We start from the raw sequence: 24,221 nt of genomic DNA on the forward strand, positions 1-24,221 counted from the left end.
CGACGGAGAGTTTATGCGAGTGTGAGAGGCGAGCCAGTGTCTTTCCCCTCCTCTAAACCAGTTATGTGTGACAGCGTGATGGAGAAGATTATGCGAGCGGGGAGGAAGCGAGTCGCTCAGAGGCAGATCCCGATCTTCGCTCAGGCTTTCTCCAAATCCTCTCCTCGCCTTTGCATCCCTCTCACAACAACACTGACGAAACCCAGGCAGCGGCGGGGCTCGGCAGGACATTTAAATGCTCTCACTTTGAAAGGCAAAGTGACTTGTCTGTGTTGGGGGGGGGGGGGGGGGGGGGGGGGGGGGGAGAAACCTCCTCGTGCTCTCTTGCCCTCTGTATTCACACTCATTCCTTATGTCTACTCACAAGTTCCCCGGCTCTCAGACAGTACACAGCCTGCATTATTCATCAGATATGCGTACACATACAGAAAGGCTGCTCCTGTGGAGACCCACCGATCACCAGAATAGAAATGATCACATTTATGCCCTTTAGATTAGCCCATCATCATCATCATCATCATCATCATCATCATCATCATCATCATCATCATCATCATCATCATCATCACCACCAAAAGAAGAAGTGGTCCGAGCCAACAGTAGCAATTTCTCCCTCAAACAACAGGCCTTTCGCTCTCCGAGGTGCTGATAATTGCACGTTTGCAGCGGTGCATGTGTGCTCATTGTAATTAACACCGACGGATGTCAAGAATTCATCGCGGCCTTTTCTTCTCGGCGGTGGAGGAGGAAGAGGAGGAGGAGGAAGATGAGGGTGGAAATGAGAGGTTGTGGGGGCAGGGATGGGAGAGCATGAGGAGGAGGAAGAGGAGGAGGAGAGTAGAGGGATTTTTTGCTTGTCTAAATATAAATACGTCTTGGCTCAGAATGTGACAGAGAGACAGCGATGTGTTTTTAAATGGTGTGTGCATCGTTAAAACGTGTGTGTGTGTGTGTGTGTGTGTGTGTGTGTGTGTGTGTGTGTGTGTGTGTGTGTGTGTGTGTGTGTGTGTGTGTGTGTGTGTGTGTGTGTGTGTGTGTGTGTGTGTGTGTGTGTGTGTGTGTGTGTGTGTGTGTGTGTGTGTGTGTGTGAGTGTGAAGTCACTCTGCTATTACTGTGGATCCAGGCTAATGTCGATGGGACATCTTTCATGTTGCTTTCAAATTAACAGTGTGGAATTGCTTTTGATAGATTCCTCCTCCAGTAAACAGGAGTTTAGCTAAATAGGGACTGTCAATCTCTCAATTTAAAACTTTTTACGCCAGAAAAAACAGGAGAGAGACTGTTCTGTTTGTTTGTGTGCGCGTTTGTGCGTGTGCGTGTGTAAACATATTTTAAATTATGATGTGAATCAGTTTGCAATTATGACCATGTGAAGAAGCAAACACAATTATCTCTTCCACAACAATACTTGAAAGCTCTTCGTATTCACTCGTCAGAGCCCTTTTATTCGCTTTGTGCTGCGGCGCCACCCTGTTTGACGTCTCCACCGAGCAGAGCGACAGCTCGAAGTGTCTCGATGCTTCTGGTTTACAGGTAAAGAGGGTTCATTGGAGAAAAAAAAGAAGAAAAACAAAAAGGCCAGTCGTATCGGGCCCTGACGCCAAGCTGCACATGCCTGAGTCACGTCGAACACGTCAATGCTCTGCTCTCTGCACTCATTAAGTCTCGAATGCAACACCTGGGCAAATGTATTCTATTTTTTTAAAAAGGCAGGAGGTGTGTACTTCCAACCCCGGTTGACCACCAGTATGATGCTAAATCATCATCCTCACAGTGTGCAGCAGGAAAAGTACCAAACCAGGGAGCTGAAACTCCTCTGCAGTTCTTATACGATGTTACCGTGGAAAAATTAGAGTCAGTGCCGGAGCCCTGCAACCACTTCTGCTGCACATACAACTAGTTAAACATTTCAATGTCCATCCTTTATTTTGTTATAATTATCTCCACCAAGGAGGTTATAAATCACCTGCGTTTATATGTCTGTCTGTCTGTTAACGAGATATCTCAAAACCTAATGAGCTGATGTTCATGAGAATTGGTACACAGGTGCATTTTGAACAAAGGAAGAACCCATTGAATGTAGGCGGTGATTTAGTTAAAAAATAATTGTTCTAAATTTTCATTTCGCTATATAATGTCACATGCTAAGCCTGTCACTTTAAATCACAAGTGCATTGTGGGAGGTTGGAGTCATGTTTTGGTTTTGGGAAGTGCAGTTTCTTGTTGTCCCGTTGCACTCCGGTGCTATACTGCAGGTGTGTGTGTGTGTGTGTGTGTGTGTGTGTGTGTGTGTGTGTGTGTGTGTGTGTGTGTGTGTGTGTGTGTGTGTGTGTGTGTGTGTGTGTGTGTGTGTGTGTGAAATGACCACAATTCTGAAGCACCAGCGTCTTGTCTTCTCCCTCTATCTAACTCCACATTAGAATTAGACCGGTAGACATCTTTAGTTACCAGCAGACATGAGCCACAAGTGAGTGAAACTCCATAATAAGCCGGGCTTCTCAACTACCGTTCGGATAATAACGGGACAGAAGGTAACAGTATTGTCTTGTCTTGTGTTCTTTCAATCTATGAAATTAAATCATGGGTTCACCAAACTAAATGAAGGAATAAAGGGAGTTGATCTCGATGTGAATATGTATCATTTCCCCGTGTCCATGTCTTCCCTTGGCGGAGGTCAGAAATCTGACTGCTCTTGTTCCCTAAATTTTCATATTCTAACAACTCGACTAAGTAATGCATGAATACAACTTCGCCTCAGTTTGCTCAGCGTTTCAAGAAAAAGTATACTGTTTTGCACTTTTATTTCAGAAAAGTTGTTTCTGAAAATGATGTAGTTTTCCTGTTGGGCCACTAGTGGGTGCTATTGGTTGTTTTTGTAATGAAAACCACACACACATCAAACAGACATTCTAGTAGACAGACGCCCACGTTGGATGGTTTTTACAGTGACTCAAAATAAAACTACCAAGTTCCAGGAGAATACGGACTGGGAGTCGTGACGCCACGGAGGAAAACATTGTTCTGCTCGTCCATCTATTGAGATTGTGCACAACAACTAGAAAATCAGAGAGACCGTGATGAAGAAAACAACGAATCGTGGGCTAAAAGCTGCGGAACAAACTGACTGAAGGTTGAAGGACGTCCAGATAACACAGTTATCGTTGCTTCTACTTCTAGCTGATTTTCTTTAAGTATTTGCTTTTAAGTAAAGACTCTATGAAGTCATTTAGTACTATAGTTTGCTGAATTGCATGAAGGGGAAGGCGTGGAGAGTGATACACTGACCAAAAATATCATGCTCGTGGCACCTTCAGACAGCTGGGAGTTGGGAAAGTTCCCAGTTGGGGACTTTCGACCTTCGAGATGAGAGAGTTCGCATGACGACAGCAACCAGGCAGCGTGGCTGCTCCCAAATATCTGCCGAGCAGAGACTCACAGTCTTGTTTGTCTAAACCAGGGGTCTCAAACTACAGGCCTATGTGATTCTGGTCCACAACTTGAGGGACACAATTTAAGTTTGGCAATAGGGCAACTTTTTATTAAATGCGATCCCAAAAATCTTTGCAATTTAAATCAAGAACAACGCGTTAGTTTGTCTATTTCATTGAAAGCCCTCAAACAGGTGTTCAAAAGTGAAGATATCGGCACCCACTATATTGAGTTTTGTTTCATCACTCCATGATTTAAATAAAAGGGCACAGTCTGAGAAATAATTCTTTATTTCTTTGTTGCTGTTTCAACACTAAAGTGGCTCTCCGATGAGATGATCATTTGAGTTCGAGACCCCTGATGCAAAGAAACACTATTATTTTATGTTTATACTGTTTGATAATCATAGATTTTACTACGACTGAGTTATGCTTAGGGTTGATAAGCGTCATAAAGACGGTGATTTCTCACATGCTGCCACGTTGAGTGACATCAATCAAGCTTCAAAAGGCTGTTTTTCGAGGAAGCGCTTCTTCCGTCAGGGTTGCTTTGCCGTTGTTTTCTCCAGAAAAGGCAGCAGCTGTGTGCGACTACGCCACTCAATTGGTCCTATTAATTGAGTGGCTCTTTGCTCGGTCCTAATCAGGTTAGGGGGCCGGAGCTCTTCGGGTCACGTGGACCTCCTGGTCCTCCTGGTCCTCCTGCAGCTCGCTCTTCATCTGCTCTGTCAGCCAGAAGGAAATTTAAATGCACTGTCGCTTCGATCTTTTTCCAATCAGGAGGAGGTTTTCGAAAATGGCAGTTAAATAAAGTGGGTTTTCCTTTCCAGGTCATATGAAGTTGAAAAGCTTCCCATGACTTTCCTTTTAATTTCACCACAATCTTGTTGAAATTGGTTGTGTAATACTGGGAGAGGTGACATGAATTTTAAAAATATGACCATGATCTGGTAGCTTAGCAGTAGTTTTTGTGCAAAAATGGACAATTTTTGTTTTTCGTTTTGTGACATTTTCAATATTTTAAAAGCAATTTTTGTAGCGTTTGGCTTTAGGGGGTAGTTTAACCCCACACATCAAAGAAATTATTCTCATTTATCCATCTTGAGGGTGATAAGAGCAATATACACTTGAGCAATGATCAGTAACGACACAAGAGTTGATGAAAGCCCATTTTCTCCTGTCATAACAAATGTATTTGAACTCTTCTAGACAATGGCATACTTTTTAAGTTTTACACATTTTCCCAACTATTTTGATGTTGTGGTTGCATGTGGATGTCTGTGGCACACAGAAGAGCCGGTATTACATAAAAAGGAGACAGAACTGGAAAAGGTTTATGTAACTTCATCTTAAAGTTACTCAACCAGAATAAACACGGGAAAAACTGAAACATGTAGGATCCAGTTTTAGTTGTTGATGTCCATCTCTAATACGTTGTCAACACCCTTCTGAAGGAAATTCCTCATTACAGTCATACAAACACGTATTTCCAGCATTTAAATTTCACGGATCATCCCCGGTTTGTTGGCATCTTAGCGTCACGGGAACTCCTGAAAACTCCCGAGGCATCGTGTCTCAAGATTTCATTTGTACACTCGATCTCCCCCTAATTTCGATTCGCACTGGAAAAACGATCTACGATCCGTTTCACAACATTTCAGACTATTCTCGCGGATTGAACACTCTTTTTTTTGAGAAAGTCTGGATTTTTTGGGGGGCTGAATTGGTCGAAGATTATTTTGGCTTGAGCTGCCGTGACGCCATCTTTGATATCCCAGAAACCCTTGTGGCAGGTTTCCCAAGATGACGTCAGTTCGGAAACATAAAGACAGTTTGATGGAGACAAATTCTGTTTTGTATGTAAACATATCAACTTTGGTGTGATCGATTTGGGCAACTGCGGGTTGGACATTTGTGGAAATGAGTGGTGATGGTTTTGTTTTCGTGTTCCCATACCTTTTATTGGAAGTATATTTAAAAGAGTAAATTTAAAGTTTGTGTTGTTGAATGTGTGTTTAAAATGCGGACTGTGTGCACGTTCTGTGTAGAAAAGCCTGTGAATACAAGACTTTGACCCTGTTTGCAGGTTAAATAAAAAGGCATCGTTTTCGTTTCAGAAAACGTTTTTCTTTTACACAGAAACTGCAGAAACACTGAAAACGATGAAGCATTTTGGCCACTAGTGGGTGCTGTTGGTTGTTTTTGTAATGAAACCACACACACGAGGCAGAGAACAATACGCTCTAAACATTAACAATGGGAGACATTCTAGTGGACCAAGTTGGATTGTTATTACGGTGACTGTCAAAATAAAACTACTAAGTTCCTCGAGAATATGGGCTGGGAGTCACGGCACTGATTGTTCTGATTGGCCACCTACTGAGCATGTGCAGCGTTTTCAAAAAGTTGCATTTTCAGTGTCTCTGAGGACCGCTGCCGTGTAAATGGACACCCAGAAGACAAAGTTTTCCATTTTCAGCCACTTTAAGCCACTTGTGTAGCACAGCGTTGCTCATGTTAAAGATTTATTTGACTAAGTCTTCTGTCATCCCTCATAATTCTCATGGTGCCACGGAGCTCAATCGTCCCTTTCGCAGAGAAGCGAGGTGCGACTCTGTAATGGCAGAGCGACATGACGGATTATCTAACATCCCTCCCTTCCTACTTAACTCCCTGCCACCCGCTTCTTTTTTTATTCACCTCGCATTGTGCCTGAGCATCGACGTGTAAGTGAGAAAATGTGCGTGTGTGTTTGTCTGTGTCTTTAGGCTCCAGGGAGGACGACTGCCACCGCTTCACCCGGCCCGTGTTTGTGTGTCTGCCGGTGCGTGTGTTTGTGTGACGGCACAGACTAGTGGCGAGACCACGTCTTCTCTCTCGTGTGTGTGTGTGTGTGTGTGTGTGTGTGTGTGTGTGTGTGTGTGTGTGTGTGTGTGTGTGTGTGTGTGTGTGTGTGTGTGTGTGTGTGTGTGTGTGTGTGTGTGTGTGTGTGTCCGTCCCCTGTGGCACCCCTGTGTTCAAAGCTCCCTCCTGGCTCCTCGTCAGCCAGGAGCAGATGAAGTGTTCGGCCTCATAGGGGTGAGGCTTGGTTCCCATTTCGTGGCGTTGGAGGAGTCGTTACATCTTCACGCCGAATGTTTGAAAAAAGAAAGCATGTACAGCTCTGTGTGGAGACACATTGGCGATTTGAGAAAAGCAGATACGTATCAGCTGGATAAATTAAACCACAATTATAACGCTAATGAAGGAAAGTTGTGTTTTTGATCCGATGAGAATCGATAAAGAACCGAATCCTTGAGCACAATCGAAAATGGACTCGGAATCGCAAAAATTTTATCAATTCCCATCCCTCGTATTGGCCTTAATGAAATTTACAAATGAAGTTCGAAATTTGTGATTTCATTACAGCTGGGGAATGCATTTGCAAAGAAAACGCATTAGCATGAGGCATGTATGCATGTACAGTACGCATAGCGCTGCGTGTACACGCTACACAGTTGTAGTACGCAATGTGCACTGGAGGCGGAGTCGTTTCCTGGAACCTTCTTGGCTGACGTAGCTTCGACACAGATGCTGTGCATCGCCATCGCATATCGCCTAATTCATATTCGGCACAATGGCACTTGATAAGTACACGTATCGGCAAGTAACTAAAGGTCAGTACTCTTTGCATCGCCTCTTAAAAACAAGATGAATCAGCTGACAGGTGCATTACTACAGCTGATGTTATTTCCCTGCCGGCAGTGTGACTGTTTGTAACTGAGCTCAGCGCTCCGAGTCATAATCTGCCTCGTGTTATCGCCGCTGGGAGAGAGGAGCAGGAAGTTGCCAGAGATATCCGCGGGGTGACGGACGCTGAAGAGGTGTGTAGCATTGGCAGATAACGTCCAAATGAAAAAATAGGCGTCGAGTTGAAAAATGGACGGGACGTGCAGGTTTGAGCGCAGAGAGTAATGATTGTAGGGGCCACGTTTACATGACAATGAAAACGAATGACAGCGGTGATATCTCAACGTGTTAAGAGTGAATTTTCTTGGAAAAGCTGTCTGGTGTGAACGATGTCATTTTCGAAAACGTAGAGGGGGAACTATCCGTTTTTGTAAACACCCAAGTCTGGGTTAAACGTGGCCTGAAGTGATGAAGACATTATCAAGACCTCGTTCACACTGCAGGGAAATGAGACCCAATTCAGATTTTTTTCTCACAGCGACTCATATCCGGCCTGTTCTGTGGTCGTGTCAAAGCTCCAATTCTAAATTTTCCACACCAGACCCAGGCCTCCATCGTATCTGGTACCAATTCAGATATTGTTCTTCATGCAACTGCTTCGTCATCGACGTGTGACGTCATTCCTCATCCTTCTTCTTTTCCTCCTCCTGTTGTCTGGATTTTGTCGGCTCGTGTTTAACAACCAGTACAAAATGGATCTGCACGCTGACTTGTGTTGCCAGATATGGCGGGTATCCCCCAATTGGGGAGCAAAACTCTCTTACATTTCAACTTTGTTTTTTTCATGCATTTTTTGTGTTGATGGCGTGTTCTTTACTACACATATAATAGTTTTATGGTTTTAACATGATTTCTACACAGGCTGAGATTTGGGCTGGTTTTTATTGAGGTGTTTGGGTTTTACGTTGTTTTGGCTTGGAAAGAGTGAGTCAAATATGGCAACCCTGACGCTGACTGGCGTGGCGTCCATATTTACTTCTGTCAACAGCGTCTTCTGAGCTCTGGGGCCCGAAGCCGTTGGGTCCCAACAAGTTCACGCGTCAGTCTGATAGAGGTCTTGTTTAGAATGTAAAGAGCAAAAGAAGAAAAATCCGATACCAGCAAAAAAATTAGAATTGAGCATCAAGACCTGCAGTATGAACGGAGCCCAAGTCAAACTGATCTGGAGATATATGAGCTGCTCTGATTGGCTGATGAGGAACACCTGTGGGATCTTCCGGGTGCACAGCTGTGCCTTTAAGTCTGCAAAGTAAACACTCCCCCACTGCTCGGTTGAGATGCCGCCACAGAAAAAGGTTTACCGAAATGCCACTTTAAAATAAAATGTATAAAAGTTACCGTGCGCAACCTAAAGACACCGTGGAGAGCAGAGGGGCAGCCGGTAAGATCACAAGTCTTTTGTTTGTTGCGGGGTCATTGGTAAAGTATTTCAAATGAAAAACTTTTCCAAATCTTCCAATCTGACATCAAAATCACCTCTAACTACTTATTTCCCATCATCAGCCGAGTTCCTGCTTCACCGTATTTAAATCCAAACACTGGTGACTGTTGTCCGTCATGTGAGTGTGGAAACAGGCTTCGGTCCCTGTAATATGGATAAATATGAGTCCACACACACACACACACACACACACACACACACACACACACACACACACACACACATGGTTCTCGGCTGCGAGAAGGCTGTACTTCTGAGGGTTGTGGGAGTGTTGTGATCAATAGAAACCCAAACAGTCATGTATTATTTACAATCGCCGTCTGTTGGAAGATCAATGCCGATGCTTTTGCCTCCCACCTGCTAACGGAGACGCTTTATTGTGGCGGCAGTCGGATCGTATCGCAGCAGAACGCAGGTTTTTATAAGACAAATGTGAGATACAAAGAACCGAGGGGTCAACATCTTTCTACATGGATTATTTTGGACTCTGTTTGTTTGTTTGTTTTTTATTTTCTCTCAGTTTCTTTCCTTCTTTCAAGTCTTTCTTTCTTTCTCTTTTTTCTCTCTTCCTCTTTCTGTTTTCTCTTCTTCTCTTTCTTTTTTATTCCTTTATTTCTTTCTTCTCTCTCTCTCTTTCTTTCTCTCTTTTTGGAAAGACTTGTCCAGGCACAAAGAGGAAGAAAGATAAAGATACGCACCGTGGAACGAACCAAGTCGGAGGGTTAAAGGTTTCATGAAACGTCAAAATCTTGACATCATGAAACACTCAAAGTTAACGTTCGTGCCTGTGGCGTCGGCGTCAGAGTCGGCGTCGGGCCACCTCCAACGCACCCGAAACGAGTCGAAGAAAAACGCATGTCAGAATGTCAACTAGAATGTTTCCATCACTGAATCGTTCAGCTTTGTTTGTTCAGCTTCACACAGGTCACCCAACCTGCGTGTGCCCTGTAAGCTTTTAGTTTCCTACTCGTCCAAACCATAATTGGAACAATTTTGTTTTTTGGGTTGTTTTTTTTTTTTGCGTGGAGAACAAACAGAGGACGGACAAACTAATGGATAGATTGGCCTCTAAAAGGAGGCAGAGAGGGGAAGAGAGCGACAGAAGCATACAGAGCTAGAAATAGACGCCGAGCCAGGTGGCCGATGAGGATGTCACCATGTGCGTAAGAAATGAGCGAAGCAAAAGACTTGAGAGTGCAGGAGGAGATGAGCGGACTTCTGGACTGTAATGGCAGTAAATGAAAGTGATAGAGGTGAAGCGACTAGGGTGGTGTGTGTGTGGGGGGGGGGGGGTGTACGATCGTCTGCTCCGGAGTAACACCTTCAAATAGGTAACAGATGAATTGCAGCCCAAGGACGGACACGGAAAGAACTGGCCCTGTAATGTCTTCCCAGGAAATGTTTTCAAAGGATTTCTGCTCAGTGGTGGACACTGGTTTGGGTGCGAGCCCATTTAAAGAACATTGAAATCAACAAATGTGTGTTTTGTCTCTTTGGCAAGTCGAGTGAGGAATTTGCTAATTGTTGCACCAACTGACCAGATCCATCGATCCGTCATCACAAGACTTTTTTCTAAACTTGAGACGTGGTTGCGTCATGTTTTACCCCTACACAGCAAAGAAGACACTGCTTTAAATCAGTTTTCAGTAAGTAATGTAAAAACTGGAGCTAAAAAGACGTTTGTCTTCTAGAAGCTGCCATGAATTCAGAAACTTTGTTTGTTTTTTTTCATAAATGTGTTATTTGCCTTCTTTGTGTAGTAATACTCCTAAATTATTCAAAAAAAATCAGTTGTCCACCATGCCTGGCTGCTCATGTAGAGGATAATTAATAAAATGAGTATTTAAAAATCATTAAAGTTGGCTTCACATAGAGACTTCTCCTCATCGCCTTGGTTTTCCAGACTTAGGCCCCATTTAAAAGACAACATTTCAATTGAAACACGTAATTTTTGGAGTTTTCAACTTGGAAATGTTTTCCATCTACATGGCAAAGTTTTGAAAATGGTGTCTGTTTAATTGCAAATGACAGAAGCTCTGAAAAAATATGTTGTTTTCATGTGTGGCCACTAGTGGGTGCAGTTGTTTCTTTTTTTTTGCACTGAAACCACACACACATGCAGCAGAGAATAATACGCTGTAAGCATTAACAATGAGAGCACACGGACACTTCTATGGACAGACGACGAAATTGGATTGTTTTTACAGTGATTGTCAAAATAAAACTACCAATTATTTTCTAAATGTGTCTCCAAACACCATTGATGTGTAACTGGACGCCCAATGTACAACGAAAGTTTGCAGTTTTACGTTTCGTTTCAAGTGAAAATGGAAAACTGCTTGATCCAGGGATTTTCTCACTTTGAATCCAGAGCAATGACCAGGATCTCACTGTGCGGCCTCCTCCCCTTGTTCCTAACTGCTGAAAAAGATATAAAAAATCAACAGCCATGTTTAATTCCCACCTCCAGCTATGCAAACAACTACACCATATGGCAAACTGAAAAGTGTGCCTCTGAGCATCAGCAAGAAATCCCTCGATCTACTCCACTAACAGCGCGCGGGAGTGGCAGCTGAGCCAGAACCAAGCCGCCCATCCATACTGTAATTATGTCATTTCCAGCCCTTTACATTTAAATGTGGCGAAATACTGTGTCTAACTAGGAATACTCGCACCGGGAAGACATGAGAGCTGCTTTGAAGAAGATGCCAGCACCGTTTGATGTATGAGTCACTGCACCTCGGATCAGCACGGATCAGAGGGCGGTTTCATATTTTGACCTGATGAGGTGGAACAAGCAGCTTAAAGGAGACACGGCCAACGACACAGGTACGTGGCGCGAGGCGCCTGGACGGTCTGCGCGGACACGAGGAGACACTTTAGTCGTACATGAGAGGGATGTCTTCCAGGGTATGTGTGGCGGCGGTCGTCGCGGCGACACGCTGCGCAATGGGATGTACAGAAGTCAGCAGATGGAGCGTGACGGTCCCAAGGGCATCCTCACGCCTCTTAGTCTGAAATTGAAGAAGCCCTGCAGCCACGCGTACAGCAGCAGCACATATGGACTCATGTAGAGCCATAGGATGTTAATCTGTTGAGGATGCAAATGTATGCATGAGCAGGGGCAAGGGGAAAGTCAAAGTCACAGAAGACGGGCTTTGGAAATATTCTTTTATTTACCCGCTCGCTTACTTAGCGGTCGTCACTGCAACTGGTATCAGTTTGCTACTTTTTACTCTGGAAGCCATTTCTGGATTTGAACCTGACCTCCAACGAGGCTCAAAGTCGAGATTCAACACGGTGAACCACCAAGACTAGTCGATCCTTTAATACATGGGTGTCAAACATGAGGCCCGTGGGCCAAAACTAGTACGCAAGAGGCTCCAATCGGGCCAAGCCTCCAAGAAGATGGTGAAAAGTTCCAACTAAACATTGATATTTTTAATTCACTTCGCATCTGCAGAACTATTTACTATGGAAGGGATGCACATGTACATTTGCAGCATTTCATAAGAGTTACGTTTTCCCGGTTTCCATGGAGACGGAGGGTTGTCAAAAAGTTGTTTTCAGTGACGATGAGCACCGTCGTCATGTAAACACAATGTTGTCATGTAAACACAATGTTGTCAGGTAAACACAATGTTGTCAGGTAAACAAAGCATCCGTCCTCCTGAAAGGGGTCAGACATAAGTACCGTAATTTCCATACTATAAGCTGCTACTTTATTCACACACTTTGAACCCTGCGGCTTAAACAACAACGCGGCTAATTCAGGTTTTTTTCCGGGTTCACGAGCTTCGTGCCGCCAATACATGAGTCACATGCATCACGTAACTCCCAACTTTTTTTTTTTTTCTTTTTAAATTTGGTGGGTGCGGCTCAGGTGTGCTCAATAGTCCGGAAATTGTGGTAACATCTTTCCAATGACGCAATAACAAAGTAATGGGTACTTTATTGATCCTGTTGGATTTAACCAATACTATTCATACTTAGCTGTAACTCTTCGGGGGTCTTGTTTAGGGACCGACATTGATCGGCAGTGGTATTAGAACTTGCAAACGTTTGAAGACGATACATATTCTAGGCCACATTTTACACTGCAAAGTCTGTACTTGTAATTTACTTGTTAACTCGAGTTATTCAACTGGTCATGGACCTTGTATGAAGAAATGGCTCGTATCGAGTGTTTGGGGAGCAGAGGTCCAAAAGCTTTGCTCGAGAGCCCACAGTGGTAAGACATCAGCAGTGGGATTCGAACCTGAGAACTTCCGAAAACAGACTCAAAGTCACCAATCTGCAACTACCAACTAACCGAGGTAACTCCAGATGAACTGATGACTGCACAGATGCTGCCTCAAATATTGACCACCGCAGGATTAGAGATTAGGGAGCTCAGAGGCTTTATCCAAAGTGACTAAAAAGGAGAACCCTAATAGAATCTACGTCGATCTACTGAAATGACACCAGGTTAGTTTGACAATGACATTAGTATGTAGCTCAAGATGCTGCCGTTGCTATGCCCATTGTCAGACGTTTGCTACTGTAGACACTTGATCTTGTTAAGGTCAATTACTGTTGCTGTTTTTTCAAAGGTCCTTTATTCCATCGAACTGCCCTAATTGAGTTTAGGGGAACTGAAAGCTTTAATTGTTTTTCATACGCTAATACACCAGAGCTGCTCTGTATACGGGCTAATCAATTTCCTGTTACTTAGCGAGGACCGAGTTATTCTGGATTAACAAGGCGGTCTTCCTCCGGTAAACAGGCTTTCAGTGAAATGGTAACAGCTTATTAGGAGGCTAAAGAGATAGCCAAGAGCTGGAACTGATGAACCATTGGTGGCTTAAATATACAAAACCATGCTGTGTCCAGCTGAAAAAGAAAGAAGGTACTGGAGCATTTTCTATTAAAATATCATGATGAATTATTCTTTGGTATTAATTCACTGGTTACCAATTAATTTAGAAAATTGTTATTAAAAAGTAGTTACAGTTTTTGAGAACTTGTTGCATTGTCTCAGCTCACTGTTTCGACCAAAGCTTGCGCCTTAATAGTCACTATCACACTAAATCTCCTTTTTATTGACGACGGGAGCGCTGGAGGTCAAACTGAGCTCCAAGGGAAAGTACTGTCAGAGTTTTGTTCAGGAACATTTCTCAGACTCCCCACCATGTTGTTTTTAAACTGTACACTTCTGTCTGATGGCGTTGTAGCGCCCGCTTGTGGCGATCGGTTCCATGACAGTCTTTTTAACTAGTGGGACAGTGGTTAGCGCTCTCGCCTCACAGTGAGAAGGTCATGGTTCAAATCTTGGCTGCAATCGACAGGTCATTTGGTCAAAATTGCTCCAAAGGGATTGATACGGTTGTTAAAATAGAATATACTTTTTATGGGTTAATGAGCTTCATGTTGTCGATACATGGGTGATGCGTTCAGGTGACTCACGTAACTCCGACATTGCTGCGCTCCACAGCCAGCCAATCGTCCTCCTCAGAGGAAAATCTTCCTCCTTTTCTATAATTCACTTGCCTTCTCTCTCTCTCTCTCTCTCTCTCTCTCTCTCTCTCTCTCTCTCTCTCTCTCTCTCTCTCTCTCTCTCTCTCTCTCTTTCTCTCTCTCCCGTCTACCTCCCCACCACAGAAGCTGTTTAAAACATGTTTTTTCTTAATAAAAAACCTGCAATCCCACTGTGAAATTCATGCCGTTGCAGCGTGGACACCTGTGGCTTATAGACAAGTGCCGCCTATATATGTACAGTGTTTTTGTTTTTTGTTTTCTTTTTAAATTTGGTGGGTGCGGCTTATATTCAGGTGCGCTCAATAGTCAAGAAAATACATTAAGACCAAGTCAAGCTCAAGACAAGATTTTCCCAAGACCAAGATGAGACCGAATCTTTAATCGGTCACGACCAAGACGATAGCCAGAGTACTGCATGTGTTTGACTGATGCAGACCACCGTGATGATATCGGTTCAATAGTGATATATTTATATGTTTCCCCTCAGTGAAGTCCGTGTGGTTGGGCTTAAAGACAAAGTGGTTGTGAGTTGAAAAGGCTTCAAGAGAGCAGGATGAAGGCAGCGGTTTGGCATAGAGCCAGGGGGGAAGTTAAAAGTGAAGCACGGCAGCTGGAGTCTCTTCAGTCAGTCAGTCAGTCGACAGTCGACAAACACCGTGTCAGAGCCAAGTGACCCAAAAAGGAGCTGGCAGCGAGCGCCGGGGGACCGTCACTCTCTACCTCCTCAGCGTCGGCGGCTCCGGAGGTGGCATCTCAGCCTCCGAGCACCTTTTTTAATCCAGTTGTGCCTCCGTGTTTCGGCGATACTGCGTGCGAATGATAAGGCTCGACTGTCAGTCAGTGAATGTCCTCGTCCGCTTGTTTGTCTTCGGATTGCCGATGACTATTATATTGCATCATTAGCCCCTCCGCTACTCTCCAGTTTGCTATCGCTTCCTGCTTTTGTGTAATTGTAGCAAATATTGACTCTGGAGAGGCGGCGGGCCCCGTCTCCCTCTTTTCCAGCATCAAAAGGCCGGTGACTAAGCAGCGCTTCAATAAACGATGGAGTTGTCCGTGGCAGAGCTCTGGGAGTGGCAGCTGCTCGCGGCGAGTGCCCGCGCACCTGTTAGTGGACCGAGGTCGACTTCACCGGGCCGCCGAGCGCCAACGTAGACGATCTCAGCCAGCTCTTTAAAAAAATGTATTGGTCTGAGAGAAGACGACAGCTGCGCTCGGAGCCCCTGAAAATGCTTTTTCAAAAACGGCTTCCAAAGATGGAAAGAGTCAAAAATGTGGAAACCGGGGAAAACGCAACTTTTTGAAAATGCGCCGACTCTGGGGTTTTCAATAAGTAAAGGGAGGAGGACAGGCTGTGACACTGGTGTAATAATGATTTATTATTTATCTATATAAATTAATATAATATTTATTTATTCTTTTTTTGTTAATTTGGATATATATTTTTTCTAAATATGAACATAAATAACCACTCTGGTGTTGAATGACTGGGTATTATTTATTTATCTACCTATTTTGTTGCTTTGCTTTACTATGTTATGTTTATTTGTTTTGTGTGTTTTTGAATAATTTCATGTGTTCCCACGTATCCGAAATAAACTTTTTAATTCAATTCAAAACAATCCAAATTGGTCGTCTCTCCATGTGAATGTCTGTGTTCTCCCATTGTTAATGTTTCTTGGGTATTGTTCTCTGCTGCGTGTGGTTTCATTACAGAAACAACCAACACCACCACCTAGTGGCCCAACATGAAAACTACATTGTTTTCAGCATTCCTGCCATTTCAGTGTGAAACATGTTCTGAGTCATTAACAATGCGTTTTCATTTGAAACGTTGAGGAAACAGAGTTTCCGTCGTTACTTTCACCTGTTGTCTTAACAGTTACAGTTTCACGATTAGTTGTTATCTACCTTCAGTTCTTTTTGAAGTTACATTATAAGGAAATATGTTTTAAATAAACATCACTCGGCTCGATGTGTTTCCCCAGAGCTCCAAAGTGTCTTTATAGGGATCCACGTTTTCTGCTCCGGTCAAACACCCCCCAGATTCTATTATTCCCTCGGTTTTGGGCATGTCGGCATCTCAAATAAGACCTCCGCTAAAGATCGGACCGCGCTTCATTCAAGTGTTTTTGTTTGCGGCGTGGCTACATGTGACTTTATCCCTGCAGAATATGTAAATGTATGTATTCCCCACGTGCGCGGTTCTGTGTCTTCACCTCGGGAGGTATATCTATTTTACTCCCTCTCATTTCCTTCTTATACTGAGCTGTCAGCTGCAGGGAGAAGCAACAGTGACTGACGCTCAACTTCGCCGCTCTCCCCCGTCAAACTAATTGGCTGCGTGCGTGAATCCGGCTCTGTCCACGCACACCTTGTATGTGCGTTTGCCTGTTTCATTCTTGGCCACTCGCCATTTGCATTATTACCACCTTGCTTAATATAGCCCGCCTGAGTCATTAATGACGCAATTATGGCACTTTGTCAAATGGATAAGCAAAACTTCGGTGCGGGGTCTGCCCTGATTGGGTTTGTTGAAGTGCCACGGGCGTCGTGAAGCTTCTGACAATTCAATTACAGGCTGATATTTAATGAAATGCCAAACACAACTAATGGTGTGTGGAGGAGAAGGTCCCGTCTGTGTGGAGAAAACAGCCACTCCGTGCTTTTTCAGTGTCACTGATCTTTGCTGAAAATGAAAATAAAAGGTGGAATTAATGGCTAATGGAAGCATTGATAATTTACATCCTCATGTATGGAACTGCACGGCGAACCGGTATGCAGGGAGAAGGATGAAGCGGCTGCAGATGGAGGGAAATGATGTGAAGGAGCTGTGACGCATCATTTCCAGCTTGTTAAACGTTATGTGGAGCTCAGGTTGTTGCCCTTTATTTTTGTCCAACGTCCACTCTGCTTTTATACATGAAATAATAACGAAGACATTAAAAATGAAATTACTATGTGATACAATCTCAAAAGAATTTGGGCCTGTAAAAATGTATTTAGATTGTTATTCACACCCTAAAACACAAATACAATTTATTAACACAGCTGCAATCCTGTCAAATTTATTCTGATCAATCAATCAATCAATCAATCAATCAATTCTCTCAGCACTAAATTAATCAATCTGATATTTGACTTCTCTCTCCAAGTCCTGCAAATCGAGTGTGGGAACCAAACATACGTGCATTAAGTTCATCTCATGCATTAAGTACTTCCCATTAAATAAAATGAGAAGAATACACAAAATAAATCTAACATCGGAATGCACCCACACCACTTCTTTAAGGGAGGAGTACAAGTACCGACCTTCAGCTGAGCATTTAAACTAATGAGCAACATCGAGCTCAATCTGTAGATTTTGTACATCTTTCTCTCTTTACCTGTACAGTTTTCCTCTTTTGTTCCTGTTTGCATGTTCTCCCTGTGTGTCCAGTGGTTTTCTTTATGAACTCCAGTTTTATCCCAACATCCATCTCGGTTTACTTTGGTTTTGTAAATATTGTCCTTCTAATGCACTGGTGATCTTTCCTTCTGCCAGGTGTTGTGAGCAACAGTCCTTAATCCGATAACTTCTGTCTCAGGCCCCGTTTACACAACGTTTCACGTGACAACACCTAATCCGTTAAAAAAAAAAGGAGTGCGTTTACAAACTGCAGCAGCGGACACAGCGACAACGATGGAGTTAGTATGCCAGGCCACTGGAGGGCGCTGTTGCTTGATTTTGTAATGAAACTACACAGATGTGTGTGCAGAGAACAAGACACTATAAACGTGAAGAAAATGGAGAGCACCCGACATCCGCATGGACTGATGACGCATCGGATGCTATCAGGGGTGAGTCTCAACTATAAAACTACTGATATGGACGATAAAACTAGAATACAGACCGCGAGTCGTACCACTACGGGGCCACCATGTTTGTTTACAACTGGGTGAGCTGGAGGGAGGGGGAGCGATGCGCACGCGCAGTAACTCTGTGGCCTCCAGCAGTTTCTGCAGGAGGGAATAGCGGCCATGAAAGAATCTTTCCACCTTGGGAGCCGGATTAAAAACTTTGTGGACACAGTGCATCTGCACACTGGTGTCGTGTAAACGGACCCCCCAAAAGTGAAGAAAGTTTTGTGGATACACTCGAATTCGTTGTCGTGTAAACGGGGCCTAAATGACTACAGGTATGGAAGGTTATAGGAAATGATTCATCAGAAAAGGTGTGACTCTGCTTTCTAATTTGACGTTGTTCACATTTTTTTTCCCTGATTCCAGTAAGTTCAAACCAAAATAAAATAATCAAATGTATGATGTGTGTATCTGATAACATATTCATTTTACTACTATTTGTTTGAGCAGCATGCAAACCCATTGACCTTAGACTTGCTCTTATATTTGTTTCTGTCTCAGGAGAAAAGCCTGGGTGGATTTATGAGAACTGCGTAAACTCCAGAAAGGAAAAACCAATCAGATCCAGGAGCTTTAGTGCAAATGAAAAGTAGATGAGAGCTTTAACCTTCGAGTGAAGCAGCGATACGAGCCTCTGTTGTGCTGTTCTTTCCCTCCTTTGTTTGCACGTCGGAGGATTGCGTCTCCCCGCCGTGCGGGAAATGCTGTTCATTTTATTGGCTGTAGTATTACGGACGTGTCGCTGCTCCGTCTGTCAAATCCTTCCCCCTTGTTTTAGTCCCGCGGCTCATCGCCCATTCAGAGCACAGTCGCCTAAATGTAATCTGCAGCCAATCTTTCAATCTCCTCTCCTCCACAGAGAGCTCTACCTCCACGTATCCCTCATCAGGCCGTTCATATCGAACACAGAACATGAAGAAATAGATTTTCAGCACCTTCTCTACGTCTTTGATTGCCTGCGAGAACTTTTTATTGACAATTTTTTGGTAGTGAACGCTGGAATGTGTTTGTGTTTCAGTCAGTGGTGGAAAGAGTGAAGTCAAGTCCTTTATTCGTCAGACACAACAATCATACCTAGAGTAATGTGCAGTGAAGTGTTTTCAGTACCTGTTTACGTGATGCCCCTGAACGCATCACTCGGGACCAACGTCACATCCTGGACACAGACTTCCCTTTTATCACTGAAACAGTTCAACCAAATTTTCTTCTGAAAACATTTGAAGCAAGTAATAAGCTGTGCGGTTTGAAAGTGAAAATGCCGCTTCACAGACGTTTGGCTGCTGGGAGGGGGGCGTGGCCTACAAGTTCGACGGCGTCTTATCGGAGTATGAAAATGTCCTTGTGAACAAGAATTTAATTAAATTTTTTTCTTGCTTTTATGGGGATATGCAGGGGCCTTTTAAAGGAACTGCTGCAAACATCTTGGTGTCAGATACACAGCGCACCTCCACAGGTCTCATAGAGTCCTCGTCTTGAGGGGTCGGGGATGTTTTGGTAGCAGATTCTGAAGACCCGTTTATACATTTCAGGTCAAAATGCTTTTTTTTTTAAACGTTTTTATTTCAGAAAAGTTTTGCGCTTACACAACAATACCCTGAAAATGATGTCTGTCTCCACGGAAACTGCAGAAACGCCAAAAACGATGTCGTTTTCATGCTTGGCTACTAATTGGTGCTGCTGTTTGTTTTTGCAATGAAAACCACACTCACATGCAGCAGAGAACAATGGGCACTAAACATTAACGACGTTCCGACACAGATATTCTAGTGGACGACCCAGTTGGATTGTTATCACGGTGACTGTCAAATATAAAACTATGTTGTTGTGTAAACGAGGCCTTAGAGGCGATTCAACTCGCTTCAATTCATCATTGTCGTTGGTTTGAGTCTCTCACAAAGTGCTGATCCGGTGGGGCTTTATGGGCTCGGCCACCTCAGCAGAAAATAGATTGAGATGGATAAAACACCCCAGGAGCAGCAGGTTTGTTTGAGGTGGAGGTGAAACAACGTTCAACAACATAAAAAACGACTTCAGTGTGTAAACTGTATCACAGTATTAACAGTATAATGTCTAAAACGATCCAAAAAAGTATATTTTAAGATCCAAGTTACAGAGATCTTGGTTGAAGGCCCAGACTCCCTGTTTCCATCCATCCATCCATCCATCCATCCATCCATCCACCCACCCACCCATCCATCCATCCATCCACCCACCCACCCATCCATCCAGATGTCAACTTCTCTGAACCTTTGCCCCAGCTTGGTAAACTGCAGGAGATCAGACACAATGTGCCTCGCCTGTCTGGTAAAGCCATAAAACTCGTCCGCCGCACCGACGCCACCTTGTACTGGAACTCCAGGCTCCTGCTGGTGGTCTTGTTATGGTTCAGTGACGCTTCCCCGGCACACTTTGTTCCTCCTGAGGATTCAGAGCAACACTGCAGCTCACCTGCGTATTGTCACTTACCGAGTCCGTCCTCCTTTGATCAGCGTGTACCCTCCGCTAATAGCTGCTTTCAGCAGGGAAATGAAGCCTGCTACCGAGCTCGCCTCACCTCAGGCTTCTTTCCTCGACGTAAACTCGGCAAACCGGGAAGGCTCACTCTTACTACATCCATGTGTTGAATTCAAAGCAGTTCAACATAAATCTGCAGCAACCAAGTCGACCTGTCATCCTTTTATTTAGCAAAATGTCCCGCAAATGAATCGCTTTTGTCACTTTTTCACTCGTACCTACTTGGCCCGACTCGACTCGGCTCAGTTTCACTTGTTTTCCATCGGAATAAAGTATCACCACGGCGTGGGCGGAGTCATCAGAGCTTTTTCCCCGTCGTGCACAGTTAATCACAACCAATAGAATCTGTCTCTCCTGATGTGGATCAAACAAGCATTTGGAAGAGTGGAGTTACAACTCTGCGTTGGACATCAGCTCAAACGATCAATATTACAAAATGTGTTCTTGTCAAACTGTGCGTCGCTCTCCGGTGTTTTGCTTTAACTGGTGCCCCTATTAACTGGTGACTTCTGCCACCAGCTTATCGGCAGCTGATGTTAAAATAAGACAAACAAACGGTACTTTAAACTTGAATGGAAATGTGGTTAGCTACAGAGTTTGGTCTGGTTTTCTAACATCTTCTGTGAAAAGGGGAGGCCAGTGACCAGTTAACAGGGAAACCGGTTATTCTGAAACACTGTGGCTCCTGACCTCCTGATACTCGCAACGCGTCGCTCCGTCGAGGTCCTCAGTCCTCTGGTTGCCACCAGACAAAGAAACGCCTGCAGCTCTCCGTTGCTCCACGGTGTTGATTTCTGTGCGTCTGTTTGTTAGTGTTCTTTTTGTAATCGGGTTTAAAAAATGGCGGGGTGAACGAGCCGCCCTCTGACTCATCTGTGTCATGACGCGCCGGCCAATCAGCAGTCTGACGTCACATTAACTACTCGCCTCAGCTCGGTTGTTCCTAGTACCAGGTACTAACACGTAATGGAAAAGCCTCAAAGGTGAGTCGACTTTAAAGTAGAGTTTCTCTCTCTACTTTGAATGGAGGTACACATGAGGATCACGCTGTCATTGGAGACAAGGAAGGTAAATTCAGCATTAATAGCAAAAAAAAATTAAAAAAAATCCCAAAAAGACTATTTCAAAATTACACAATAAATTGTATTTTTTTGAGCATGTGAGTAGTAAATATAATTTAATAAACTTGTATCAAGTGGATCACCACATCTAATCACTTTCTGGTTGAATAGAATAGAATAGAATTGAATAGAATAGAATAGAATAGAATTGAATTGAATAGAATATAATAGAATGAGAAATGCATTATTAATCCCAGAGCGAAATTCACTGTAGTGTTCAATAGTGTGGCAGCTATGAAATCAGCCTCCATTCAAAATGAGTGAAGGTCTAAAACTCATGTTTATATTATTAAACAATCTTTTTTTTTTGAAGTGGCATACTGTTAAAAAGAATGAAGACATGAAATGATAACATAAGCTATAATGAAAAGCTGTTAAGGTCTATTATATCATTCATTATTAGCATATTCATATTGATTTGAAATGTTAATGGAACCTTTTAGTAGGTTTGTTATGACGCGACCACTAATATTTATGACATAACTCTTGACGTCATTATAAGACATTAACAAATTCAGCAAACAGCAACTCTCAAACATAAAGTGTTGTGTTTGAACATTTTGTTCATTTTTCTTTGTGCTGACACGTTCAGACCTTCGGTCATTTGGAGTAACCACTCAGACGTCACATGGCACATCGGCGGTATATTTTTCTGACACTTCAGGCGCAGTGACGCTTATTTCAAATATTTTTTTCCCCTGAGTACTTGGTATTATGACAGTGTAATTGTGTATTGCCATGCTTTCACAGCAGCGGAACATAAAAACTTTATTGATCGAATGTATTTGAAGTGGTGCAGCAAAGTGTTTGACATGTACAAAAGAAAAACATGGTCTGTGGATGAACTCATACCCATAATGCATCACTGCTGCATTGCAGTGGAGCTAATGAAGCAGCCTGGTCTTCTCGCTACTTTTAGTGAATTTTACGAGTCCTGTGGCGGTACTTAAACAAAACTGTCTCCCACAGGTTTTTTTTAAATGGTGAGGTTATTTCTTTTTGCCAGGTTGGGACTGGGTGTTTGTGTGTTTCCTGTGAAAAAGCATCGATTTTTGCATTTTGGCTTTCGAGAAGATTCGCGTTGACACGGCAAGGTTTTGAAAATGATGTCCTTTAACACAGAAGTGGCAGAAACACTTGACAACCATGTAGTTTGCATGCCAAACCACTAGTAGGCGCCGTTGTTTTGGTATTTTAACCGCAAACACATATAGCAGAGATCAATACGCATCGGACCAAAACAGCCGGCCGAACCACCAAACAAATGGTAAAAATCTCAAAGAAAACGTAGATTTAAAAACTATCCAAATACTGTTTAAAGCGAAGAACAACTTGCTGCCGGGCAACATTTAGAAAATTGGTGAAAATAGTCACAATTTCAGGGTTTACAGTTAAAAACCACCAAGAAAAGCTCCTGTATCACCATCCGTAGTGTAAAATTATGGAATAAACAATTATCAAATATAATAACGCTTAAAAGAAAATATAAAGAAGTGATTGTGGCCAGGTACAGGGTTTTGCCACGAGAGCAAGGTGCTGTGGGCTACGGTGTTGCAGGTGGAGGGGAAAAGTCTGTCTGTATAAATCGTCACCGTTTTTGTTATTTCTGTTATTTGGGTGTAAGATGGAACGACATTGACGTGAATTAAGCATAAAGAAAACAATTTTTACTTTTTTTTTATCGTTTCTGTGATTAGCTCTGAGCTAAATCTGGCATATTTCGAGCGCTGGTTGTCTGTTCATCAAAATGCACTGTCCCATTCAAATAAATTATCAAATGAAATGAAAAGAAGTGATATGCGATGAGAAAAGATCGAAAGGGGGGAGGATTAAAAAAGGTTGCGATTTTTCCTACCTCTTTTCGAACATGTTGTTTTTATTAATTAAAGTTTAAAAACTTTAAAGTTTAAAATTAAAGGTTATTATGGCTCTATTCTACCAGTCAGTCAAAATGAAACTGACAGCACTGATTTGGGTCAGCATCTGTCCTGGTTCTAGAAAACAGCATCGATCCTCTGAACCATTTATAAACTGTGTGCATCTTCAGTTGTCTAGTTTTGGAAGAAATGTGGGCGTTTTAGCGATATTGTCGCCTCCCTGTTAAGGAGTGAAGGCAGTTTGAGGAACCTCTCAGTCTAAATTCTTCATTTGCAAGTCAACAAAAATATCGAATTCAGGGTGATTAAGCCTGAAGAAGCCACACCGCAGCCCAATTTGAATAGGTCAGTGAAGGTACACAAATTCAGAGTAATCCCTTGTGATGGAGGTACTCCAGAGTAGGAGCTCGGTCTCGAAGCGTCTGATTTGAGAATCAAATCTGATTTGTTTGTACCAAACTGAGGAATTGAGCACTGCTGCGCCACCACGTTTCACCAGCAGTTTACACTCAGAGACACCTTTAGAGCCGTTATATTTCATCATTCTTTGTTTTTGTTTAAGCCCTGAAAATTTTTAATTGTTGATTTTGATCAGTTTGAAACTGATTTTTAAAGTAAATTAAAATATATAAGGGTTGTTCCTCTATTGATCGAATGATCGGGAGGTCTGGAAATATTCTTCACACCACT

The 24,221-nt window shown here is 43.1% G+C and overlaps 1 protein-coding gene across 1 annotated transcript in view; it reads left to right on the top strand.

Moving 5' to 3' along the window:
- Nucleotides 1-24,221, top strand: part of kcnh3 (potassium voltage-gated channel, subfamily H (eag-related), member 3) — a gene marked incomplete at both ends in the record, with an annotated part of 148,162 nt that overhangs the window by 968 nt on the left and 122,973 nt on the right. The gene's annotated exons all lie outside the window — the stretch shown is intronic.

Source organism: Lipophrys pholis (genome assembly GCF_963383615.2).
Source record: "Lipophrys pholis genome assembly, chromosome: 13".
NCBI classification, from domain to species: Eukaryota; Metazoa; Chordata; class Actinopteri; order Blenniiformes; family Blenniidae; genus Lipophrys; species Lipophrys pholis.